Raw genomic sequence first — 9604 nt, 5'->3', positions numbered from 1 at the left:
GTGTGTCCCTCAGTGTGAGTGAGAGGGAGAGTGTGTCTGTCAGTGTGAGTGAGAGGGAGAGTGTGTCCCTCAGTGTGAGTGAGAGGGAGAGTGTGTCCCTCAGTGTGAGTGAGAGGGAGAGTGTGTCCGTCAGTGTGAGTGAGAGGGAGAGTTTGTCCGTCAGTGTGAGCGAGAGGGAGAGTGTGTCCGTCAGTGGAAGCGAGAGGGAGAGTGTGTCCGTCAGTGTGAGCGAGAGGGAGAGTGTGTCCCTCAGTGTGAGTGAGAGGGAGAGTGTGTCCCTCATTGTGAGTGAGAGGGAGAGTGTGTCCGTCAGTGTGAGTGAGAGGGAGAGTGTGTCCCTCAGTGTGAGCGAGAGGGAGAGTGTGTCCGTCAGTGTGAGCGAGAGGGAGAGTGTGTCCGTCAGTGTGAGTGAGAGGGAGAGTGTGTCCCTCAGTGTGAGTGAGAGGGAGAGTGTGTCCCTCAGTGTGAGTGAGAGGGAGAGTGTGTCCCTCAGTGTGAGTGAGAGGGAGAGTGTGTCCCTCAGTGTGAGCGAGAGGGAGAGTGTGTCCCTCAGTGTGAGTGAGAGGGAGAGTGTGTCCGTCAGTGTGAGTGAGAGTGAGAGTGTGTCCCTCAGTGTGAGTGAGAGGGAGAGTGTGTCCCTCAGTGTGAGTGAGAGGGAGAGTGTGTCCCTCAGTGTGAGTGAGAGGGAGAGTGTGTCCGTCAGTGTGAGTGAGAGGGAGAGTGTGTCCCTCAGTGTGAGCGAGATGGAGAGTGTGTCCGTCTGTGTGAGTAAGAGGGAGAGTGTGTCCGTCAGTGTGAGTGAGAGGGAGAGTGTGTCCGTCAGTGTGAGTGAGAGGGAGAGTGTGTCCCTCAGTATGAGCGAGAGGGAGAGTGTGTCCGTCAGTGTGAGTGAGAGGGAGAGTGTGTCCGTCAGTGTGAGTGAGAGGGAGAGTGTGTCCCTCAGTGTGAGCGATAGGGAGAGTGTGTCCCTCAGTGTGAGTGAGAGGGAGAGTGTGTCCCTCAGTGTGAGTGAGAGGGGGAGTGTGTCCCTCAGTGTGAGTGAGAGGGAGAGTGTGTCCGTCAGTGTGAGTGAGAGGGAGAGTGTGTCCCTCAGTGTGAGCGAGAGGGAGAGTGTGTCCGTCAGTGTGAGCGAGAGGGAGAGTGTGTCCCTCAGTGTGAGTGAGAGGGAGAGTGTGTCCCTCAGTGTGAGTGAGAGGGAGAGTGTGTCCCTCAGTGTGAGTGAGAGGGAGAGTGTGTCCCTCAGTGTGAGCGAGAGGGAGAGTGTGTCCCTCAGTGTGAGCGAGAGGGAGAGTGTGTCCCTCAGTGTGAGCGAGAGGGAGAGTGTGTCCCTCAGTGTGAGTGAGAGGGAGAGTGTGTCCGTCAGTGTGAGTGAGAGGGAGAGTGTGTCTGTCAGTGTGAGTGAGAGGGAGAGTGTGTCCGTCAGTGTGAGCGAGAGGGAGAGTGTGTCCCTCAGTGTGAGTGAGAGGGAGAGTGTGTCCGTCAGTGTGAGCGAGAGGGAGAGTGTGTCCCTCAGTGTGAGTGAGAGGGAGAGTGTGTCCCTCAGTGTGAGCGAGAGGGAGAGTGTGTCCGTCAGTGTGAGTGAGAAGGAGAGTGTGTCCGTCAGTGTGACTGAGAGGGAGAGTGTGTCCCTCAGTGTGAGTGAGAGGGAGAGTGTGTCCCTCAGTGTGAGCGAGAGGGAGAGTGTGTCCCTCAGTGTGAGCGAGAGGGAGAGTGTGTCCGTCAGTGTGAGTGAGAGGGAGAGTGTGTCCGTCAGTGTGACTGAGAGGGAGAGTGTGTCCCTCAGTGTGAGTGAGAGGGAGAGTGTGTCCCTCAGTGTGAGCGAGAGGGAGAGTGTGTCCCTCAGTGTGAGCGAGAGGGAGAGTGTGTCCGTCAGTGTGAGCGAGAGGGAGAGTGTGTCCCTCAGTGTGAGCGAGAGGGAGAGTGTGTCCGTCAGTGTGAGTGAGAGGGAGAGTGTGTCCCTCAGTGTGAGTGAGAGGGAGAGTGTGTCCGTCAGTGTGAGTGAGAGGGATAGTGTGTCCGTCAGTGTGAGTGAGAGGGAGAGTGTGTCCGTCAGTGTGAGTGAGAGGGAGAGTGTGTCCCTCAGTGTGAGTGAGAGGGAGAGTGTGTCCGTCAGTGTGAGTGAGAGGGAGAGTGTGTCCCTCAGTGTGAGTGAGAGGGAGAGTGTGTCCGTCAGTGTGAGCGAGAGGGAGAGTGTGTCCCTCAGTGTGAGTGAGAGGGAGAGTGTGTCCGTCAGTGTGAGCGAGAGGGAGAGTGTGCCCCTCAGTGTGAGCGAGAGGGAGAGTGTGTCCGTCAGTGTGAGCGAGAGGGCGAGTGTGTCCGTCAGTGTGAGTGAGAGGGAGAGTGTGTCCGTCAGTGTGAGTGAGAGGGAGAGTGTGTCCGTCAGTGTGAGCGAGAGGGAGAGTGTGTCCCTCAGTGTGAGTGAGAGGGAGAGTGTGTCCCTCAGTGTGAGTGAGAGGGAGAGTGTGTCCCTCAGTGTGAGCGAGAGGGAGAGTGTGTCCGTCAGTGTGAGCGAGAGGGAGAGTGTGTCCGTCAGTGTGAGTGAGAGGGGAGAGTGTGTCCGTCAGTGTGAGTCGAGAGGGAGAGTGTGTCCTCAGTGTGAGTCGAGAGGAGAGTGTGTCCGTCAGTTGTGAGTGAGAGGGAGAGTGTGTCCCTCAGTGTGAGTGAGAGGGAGAGTGTGTCCCTCAGTGTGAGTGAGAGGGAGAGTGTGTCCCTCAGTGTGAGCGAGAGGGAGAGTGTGTCCGTCAGTGTGGTGAGGGAGGGAGAGTGTGTCCGTCAGTGTGAGTGAGAGGGAGAGTGTGTCCGTCAGTGTGAGCGAGAGGGAGAGTGTGTCCGTCAGTGTGAGCGAGAGGGAGAGTGTGTCCCTCAGTGTGAGTGAGGGGAGAGTGTGTCCCTCAGTGTGAGCGAGAGGGAGAGTGTGTCCGTCAGTGTGAGTGAGAGGGAGAGTGTGTCCGTCAGTGTGAGAGAGAGGGAGAGTGTGTCCCTCAGTGTGAGTGAGAGGGAGAGTGTGTCCGTCAGTGTGAGTGAGAGGGAGAGTGTGTCCCTCAGTGTGAGCGAGAGGGAGAGTGTGTCCGTCAGTGTGAGTGAGAGGGAGAGTGTGTCCCTCAGTGTGAGTGAGAGGGAGAGTGTGTCCGTCAGTGTGAGTGAGAGGGGAGAGTGTGTCCCTCAGTGTGAGTGAGAGGGAGAGTGTGTCCCTCAGTGTGAGTGAGAGGGAGAGTGGGTCCGTCAGTGTGAGTGAGAGGGAGAGTGTGTCCCTCAGTGTGAGTGAGAGGGAGAGTGTGTCCGTCAGTGTGAGTGAGAGGGAGAGTGTGTCCCTCAGTGTGAGTGAGAGGGAGAGTGTGTCCGTCAGTGTGAGCGAGAGGGAGAGTGTGTCCGTCAGTGTGAGCGAGAGGGAGAGTGTGTCCCTCAGTGTGAGTGGAGAGGGAGAGTGTGTCCTCAGTGTGAGTGAGAGGGAGAGTGTGTCCCTCAGTGTGAGTGAGAGGGAGAGTGTGTCCGTCAGTGTGAGTGAGAGGGAGAGTGTGTCCTCAGTGTGAGTGAGAGGGAGAGTGTGTCCCTCAGTGTGAGTGAGAGGGAGAGTGTGTCGTCAGTGTGAGTGAGAGGGAGAGTGTGTCCCTCAGTGTGAGTGAGAGGGAGAGTGTGTCCGTCCGTGTGAGTGAGAGGGAGAGTGTGTCCCGTCAGTGTGAGTGAGAGGGAGAGTGTGTCCGTCAGTGTGAGTGAGAGGGAGAGTGTGTCCCTCAGTGTGAGTGAGAGGGAGAGTGTGTCCGTCAGTGTGAGCGAGAGGGAGAGTGTGTCCGTCAGTGTGAGTGAGAGGGAGAGTGTGTCCCTCAGTGTGAGTGAGAGGGAGAGTGTGTCCCTCAGTGTGAGTGAGAGGGAGAGTGTGTCCCTCAGTGTGAGTGAGAGGGAGAGTGTGTCCCTCAGTGTGAGTGAGAGGGAGAGTGTGTCCGTCAGTGTGAGTGAGAGGGAGAGTGTGTCCGTCAGTGTGAGCGAGAGGGAGAGTGTGTCCGTCAGTGTGAGTGAGAGGGAGAGTGTGTCCGTCAGTGTGAGTGAGAGGGAGAGTGTGTCCCTCAGTGTGAGTGAGAGGGAGAGTGTGTCCGTCAGTGTGAGTGAGAGGGAGAGTGTGTCCGTCAGTGTGAGCGAGAGGGAGAGTGTGTCCCTCAGTGGTGAGCGAGAGGGAGAGTGTGTCCGTCAGTGTGAGCGAGAGGGAGAGTGTGTCCCTCAGTGTGAGGTGAGAGGGAGAGTGTGTCCCTCAGTGTGAGCGAGAGGGAGAGTGTGTCCTCAGTGTGAGTGAGAGGGAGAGTGTGTCCCTCAGTGTGAGCGAGAGGGAGAGTGTGTCCCGTCAGTGTGAGCGAGAGGGAGAGTGTGTCCGTCAGTGTGAGTGAGAGGGAGAGTGTGTCCCTCAGTGTGAGTGAGAGGGAGAGTGTGTCCCGTCAGTGTGAGTGAGAGGGAGAGTGTGTCCCTCAGTGTGAGTGAGAGGGAGAGTGTGTCCCTCAGTGTGAGCGAGAGGGAGAGTGTGTCCGTCAGTGTGAGCGAGAGGGAGAGTGTGTCCGTCAGTGTGAGTGAAGGGGAGAGTGTGTCCGTCAGTGTGAGTGAGAGGGAGAGTGTGTCCGTCAGTGTGAGTGAGAGGGAGAGTGTGTCCCTCAGTGTGAGCGAGAGGGAGAGTGTGTCCGTCAGTGTGAGCGAGAGGGAGAGTGTGTCCGTCAGTGTGAGCGAGAGGGAGAGTGTGTCCCTCAGTGTGAGCGAGAGGGAGAGTGTGTCCGTCAGTGTGAGCGAGAGGGAGAGTGTGTCCCGTCAGTGTGAGCGAGAGGGAGAGTGTGTCCCTCAGTGTGAGTGAGAGGGAGAGTGTGTCCCTCAGTGTGAGTGAGAGGGAGAGTGTGTCCCTCAGTGTGAGTGAGAGGGAGAGTGTGTCCGTCAGTGTGAGCGAGAGGGAGAGTGTGTCCGTCAGTGTGAGTGAGAGGGAGAGTGTATCCCTCAGTGTGAAGAGAGAGGGAGAGTGTGTCCGTCAGTGTGAGTGAGAGGGAGAGTGTGTCCCTCAGTGTGAGTGAGAGGGAGAGTGTGTCCGTCAGTGTGAGTGAGAGGGAGAGTGTGTCCGTCAGTGTGAGTGAGAGGGAGAGTGTGTCCCTCAGTGTGAGTGAGAGGGAGAGTGTGTCCGTCAGTGTGAGTGAGAGGGAGAGTTTTTCCGTCAGTGTGAGCGAGAGGGAGAGTGTGTCCGTCAGTGTGAGTGAGAGGGAGAGTGTGTCCGTCAGTGTGAGCGAGAGGGAGAGTGTGTCCCTCAGTGTGAGTGAGAGGGAGAGTGTGTCCCTCAGTGTGAGTGAGAGGGAGAGTGTGTCCCTCAGTGTGAGTGAGAGGGAGAGTGTGTCCCTCAGTGTGAGTGAGAGGGAGAGTGTGTCCGTCAGTGTGAGCGAGAGGGAGAGTGTGTCCCTCAGTGTGAGTGAGAGGGAGAGTGTGTCCCTCAGTGTGAGTGAGAGGGAGAGTGTGTCCCTCAGTGTGAGTGAGAGGGAGAGTGTGTCCCTCAGTGTGAGTGAGAGGGAGAGTGTGTCCGTCAGTGTGAGCGAGAGGGAGAGTGTGTCCGTCAGTGTGAGCGAGAGGGAGAGTGTGTCCCTCAGTGTGAGTGAGAGGGAGAGTGTGTCCCTCAGTGTGAGTGAGAGGGAGAGTGTGTCCCTCAGTGTGAGTGAGAGGGAGAGTGTGTCCCTCAGTGTGAGCGAGAGGGAGAGTGTGTCCCTCAGTGTGAGTGAGAGGGAGAGTGTGTCCGTCAGTGTGAGTGAGAGTGAGAGTGTGTCCCTCAGTGTGAGTGAGAGGGAGAGTGTGTCCCTCAGTGTGAGTGAGAGGGAGAGTGTGTCCCTCAGTGTGAGTGAGAGGGAGAGTGTGTCCGTCAGTGTGAGTGAGAGGGAGAGTGTGTCCCTCAGTGTGAGCGAGAGGGAGAGTGTGTCCGTCTGTGTGAGTGAGAGGGAGAGTGTGTCCGTCAGTGTGAGTGAGAGGGAGAGTGTGTCCGTCAGTGTGAGTGAGAGGGAGAGTGTGTCCCTCAGTGTGAGCGAGAGGGAGAGTGTGTCCGTCAGTGTGAGTGAGAGGGAGAGTGTGTCCGTCAGTGTGAGTGAGAGGGAGAGTGTGTCCCTCAGTGTGAGCGATAGGGAGAGTGTGTCCCTCAGTGTGAGTGAGAGGGAGAGTGTGTCCCTCAGTGTGAGTGAGAGGGGGAGTGTGTCCCTCAGTGTGAGTGAGAGGGAGAGTGTGTCCCTCAGTGTGAGCGAGAGGGAGAGTGTGTCCGTCAGTGTGAGTGAGAGGGAGAGTGTGTCCCTCAGTGTGAGTGAGAGGGAGAGTGTGTCCCTCAGTGTGAGTGAGAGGGAGAGTGTGTCCCTCAGTGTGAGCGAGAGGGAGAGTGTGTCCCTCAGTGTGAGCGAGAGGGAGAGTGTGTCCCTCAGTGTGAGTGAGAGGGAGAGTGTGTCCCTCAGTGTGAGCGAGAGGGAGAGTGTGTCCCTCAGTGTGAGTGAGAGGGAGAGTGTGTCCGTCAGTGTGAGTGAGAGGGAGAGTGTGTCTGTCAGTGTGAGTGAGAGGGAGAGTGTGTCCGTCAGTGTGAGCGAGAGGGAGAGTGTGTCCCTCAGTGTGAGTGAGAGGGAGAGTGTGTCCGTCAGTGTGAGCGAGAGGGAGAGTGTGTCCCTCAGTGTGAGTGAGAGGGAGAGTGTGTCCCTCAGTGTGAGCGAGAGGGAGAGTGTGTCCGTCAGTGTGAGTGAGAGGGAGAGTGTGTCCGTCAGTGTGAGTGAGAGGGAGAGTGTGTCCCTCAGTGTGAGTGAGAGGGAGAGTGTGTCCCTCAGTGTGAGCGAGAGGGAGAGTGTGTCCGTCAGTGTGAGCGAGAGGGAGAGTGTGTCCGTCAGTGTGAGTGAGAGGGAGAGTGTATCCCTCAGTGTGAGTGAGAGGGAGAGTGTGTCCCTCAGTGTGAGCGAGAGGGAGAGTGTGTCCCTCAGTGTGAGTGAGAGGGAGAGTGTGTCCGTCAGTGTGAGTGAGAGGGAGAGTGTGTCCGTCAGTGTGAGCGAGAGGGAGAGTGTGTCCCTCAGTGTGAGCGAGAGGGAGAGTGTGTCCGTCAGTGTGAGTGAGAGGGAGAGTGTGTCCCTCAGTGTGAGTGAGAGGGAGAGTGTGTCCCTCAGTGTGAGCGAGAGGGAGAGTGTGTCCCTCAGTGTGAGCGAGAGGGAGAGTGTGTCCCTCAGTGTGAGCGAGAGGGAGAGTGTGTCCGTCAGTGTGAGCGAGAGGGAGAGTGTGTCCGTCAGTGTGAGTGAGAGGGAGAGTGTGTCCGTCAGTGTGAGTGAGAGGGAGAGTGTGTCCCTCAGTGTGAGTGAGAGGGAGAGTGTGTCCCTCAGTGTGAGCGAGAGGGAGAGTGTGTCCGTCAGTGTGAGCGAGAGGGAGAGTGTGTCCGTCAGTGTGAGTGAGAGGGAGAGTGTGTCCCTCAGTGTGAGCGAGAGGGAGAGTGTGTCCGTCAGTGTGAGCGAGAGGGAGAGTGTGTCCGTCAGTGTGAGCGAGAGGGAGAGTGTGTCCCTCAGTGTGAGTGAGAGGGAGAGTGTGTCCGTCAGTGTGAGCGAGAGGGAGAGTGTGTCCGTCAGTGTGAGTGAGAGGGAGAGTGTGTCCGTCAGTGTGAGTGAGAGGGAGAGTGTGTCCGTCAGTGTGAGCGAGAGGGAGAGTGTGTCCCTCAGTGTGAGTGAGAGGGAGAGTGTGTCCGTCAGTGTGAGTGAGAGGGAGAGTGTGTCCGTCAGTGTGAGCGAGAGGGAGAGTGTGTCCGTCAGTGTGAGCGAGAGGGAGAGTGTGTCCGTCAGTGTGAGCGAGAGGGAGAGTGTGTCCGTCAGTGTGAGTGAGAGGGAGAGTGTGTCCCTCAGTGTGAGTGAGAGGGAGAGTGTGTCCCTCAGTGTGAGCGAGAGGGAGAGTGTGTCCGTCAGTGTGAGTGAGAGGGAGAGTGTGTCCCTCAGTGTGAGTGAGAGGGAGAGTGTGTCCCTCAGTGTGAGTGAGAGGGAGAGTGTGTCCCTCAGTGTGAGTGAGAGGGAGAGTGTGTCCGTCAGTGTGAACGAGAGGGAGAGTGTGTCCGTCAGTGTGAGTGAGAGGGAGAGTGTGTCCCTCAGTGTGAGTGAGAGGGAGAGTGTGTCCGTCAGTGTGAGTGAGAGGGAGAGTGTGTCCCTCAGTGTGAGTGAGAGGGAGAGTGTGTCCGTCAGTGTGAGTGAGAGGGAGAGTGTGTCCCTCAGTGTGAGTGAGAGGGAGAGTGTGTCCCTCAGTGTGAGTGAGAGGGAGAGTGTGTCCGTCAGTGTGAGTGAGAGGGAGAGTGTGTCCCTCAGTGTGAGTGAGAGGGAGAGTGTGTCCGTCAGTGTGAGTGAGAGGGAGAGTGTGTCCCTCAGTGTGAGTGAGAGGGAGAGTGTGTCCGTCAGTGTGAGCGAGAGGGAGAGTGTGTCCCTCAGTGTGAGTGAGAGGGAGAGTGTGTCCGTCAGTGTGAGTGAGAGGGAGAGTGTGTCCCTCAGTGTGAGTGAGAGGGAGAGTGTGTCCGTCAGTGTGAGTGAGAGGGAGAGTGTGTCCGTCAGTGTGAGTGAGAGGGAGAGTGTGTCCCTCAGTGTGAGTGAGAGGGAGAGTGTGTCCCTCAGTGTGAGCGAGAGGGAGAGTGTGTCTGTCAGTGTGAGTGAGAGGGAGAGTGTGTCCCTCAGTGTGAGTGAGAGGGAGAGTGTGTCCCTCAGTGTGAGCGAGAGGGAGAGTGTGTCCGTCAGTGTGAGTGAGAGGGAGAGTGTGTCCCTCAGTGTGAGTGAGAGGGAGAGTGTGTCCCTCAGTGTGAGTGAGAGGGAGAGTGTGTCCCTCAGTGTGAGTGAGAGGGAGAGTGTGTCCGTCAGTGTGAGTGAGAGGGAGAGTGTGTCCCTCAGTGTGAGTGAGAGGTAGAGTGTGTCTGTCAGTGTGAGTGAGAGGGAGAGTGTGTCCCTCAGTGTGAGTGAGAGGGAGAGTGTGTCCGTCAGTGTGAGTGAGAGGGAGAGTATGTCCCTCAGTGTGAGTGAGAGGGAGAGTGTGTCCGTCAGTGTGAGTGAGAGGGAGAGTGTGTCCGTCAGTGTGAGCGAGAGGGAGAGTGTGTCCCTCAGTGTGAGTGAGAGGGAGAGTGTGTCCCTCAGTGTGAGTGAGAGGGAGAGTGTGTCCCTCAGTGTGAGCGAGAGGGAGAGTGTGTCCCTCAGTGTGAGCGAGAGGGAGAGTGTGTCCCTCAGTGTGAGTGAGAGGGAGAGTGTGTCCCTCAGTGTGAGCGAGAGGGAGAGTGTGTCCCTCAGTGTGAGTGAGAGGGCGAGTGTGTCCGTCAGTGTGAGTGAGAGGGAGAGTGTGTCCGTCAGTGTGAGTGAGAGGGAGAGTGTGTCCGTCAGTGTGAGCGAGAGGGAGAGTGTGTCCCTCAGTGTGAGCGAGAGGGAGAGTGTGTCCGTCAGTGTGAGTGAGAGGGAGAGTGTGTCCGTCAGTGTGAGTGAGAGGGAGAGTGTGTCCCTCAGTGTGAGCGAGAGGGAGAGTGTGTCCCTCAGTGTGAGTGAGAGGGAGAGTGTGTCCGTCAGTGTGAGTGAGAGGGAGAGTGTGTCCGTCAGTGTGAGCGAGAGGGAGAGTGTGTCCCTCAGTGTGAGCGAGAGGG

Source organism: Carcharhinus amblyrhynchos, unplaced genomic scaffold (assembly GCF_965287045.1).
Source record: "Carcharhinus amblyrhynchos unplaced genomic scaffold, sCarAmb.v2.hapA chromosome_1065, whole genome shotgun sequence".
Taxonomy (NCBI): domain Eukaryota; kingdom Metazoa; phylum Chordata; class Chondrichthyes; order Carcharhiniformes; family Carcharhinidae; genus Carcharhinus; species Carcharhinus amblyrhynchos.
This window is presented reverse-complemented; position numbering follows the sequence as displayed.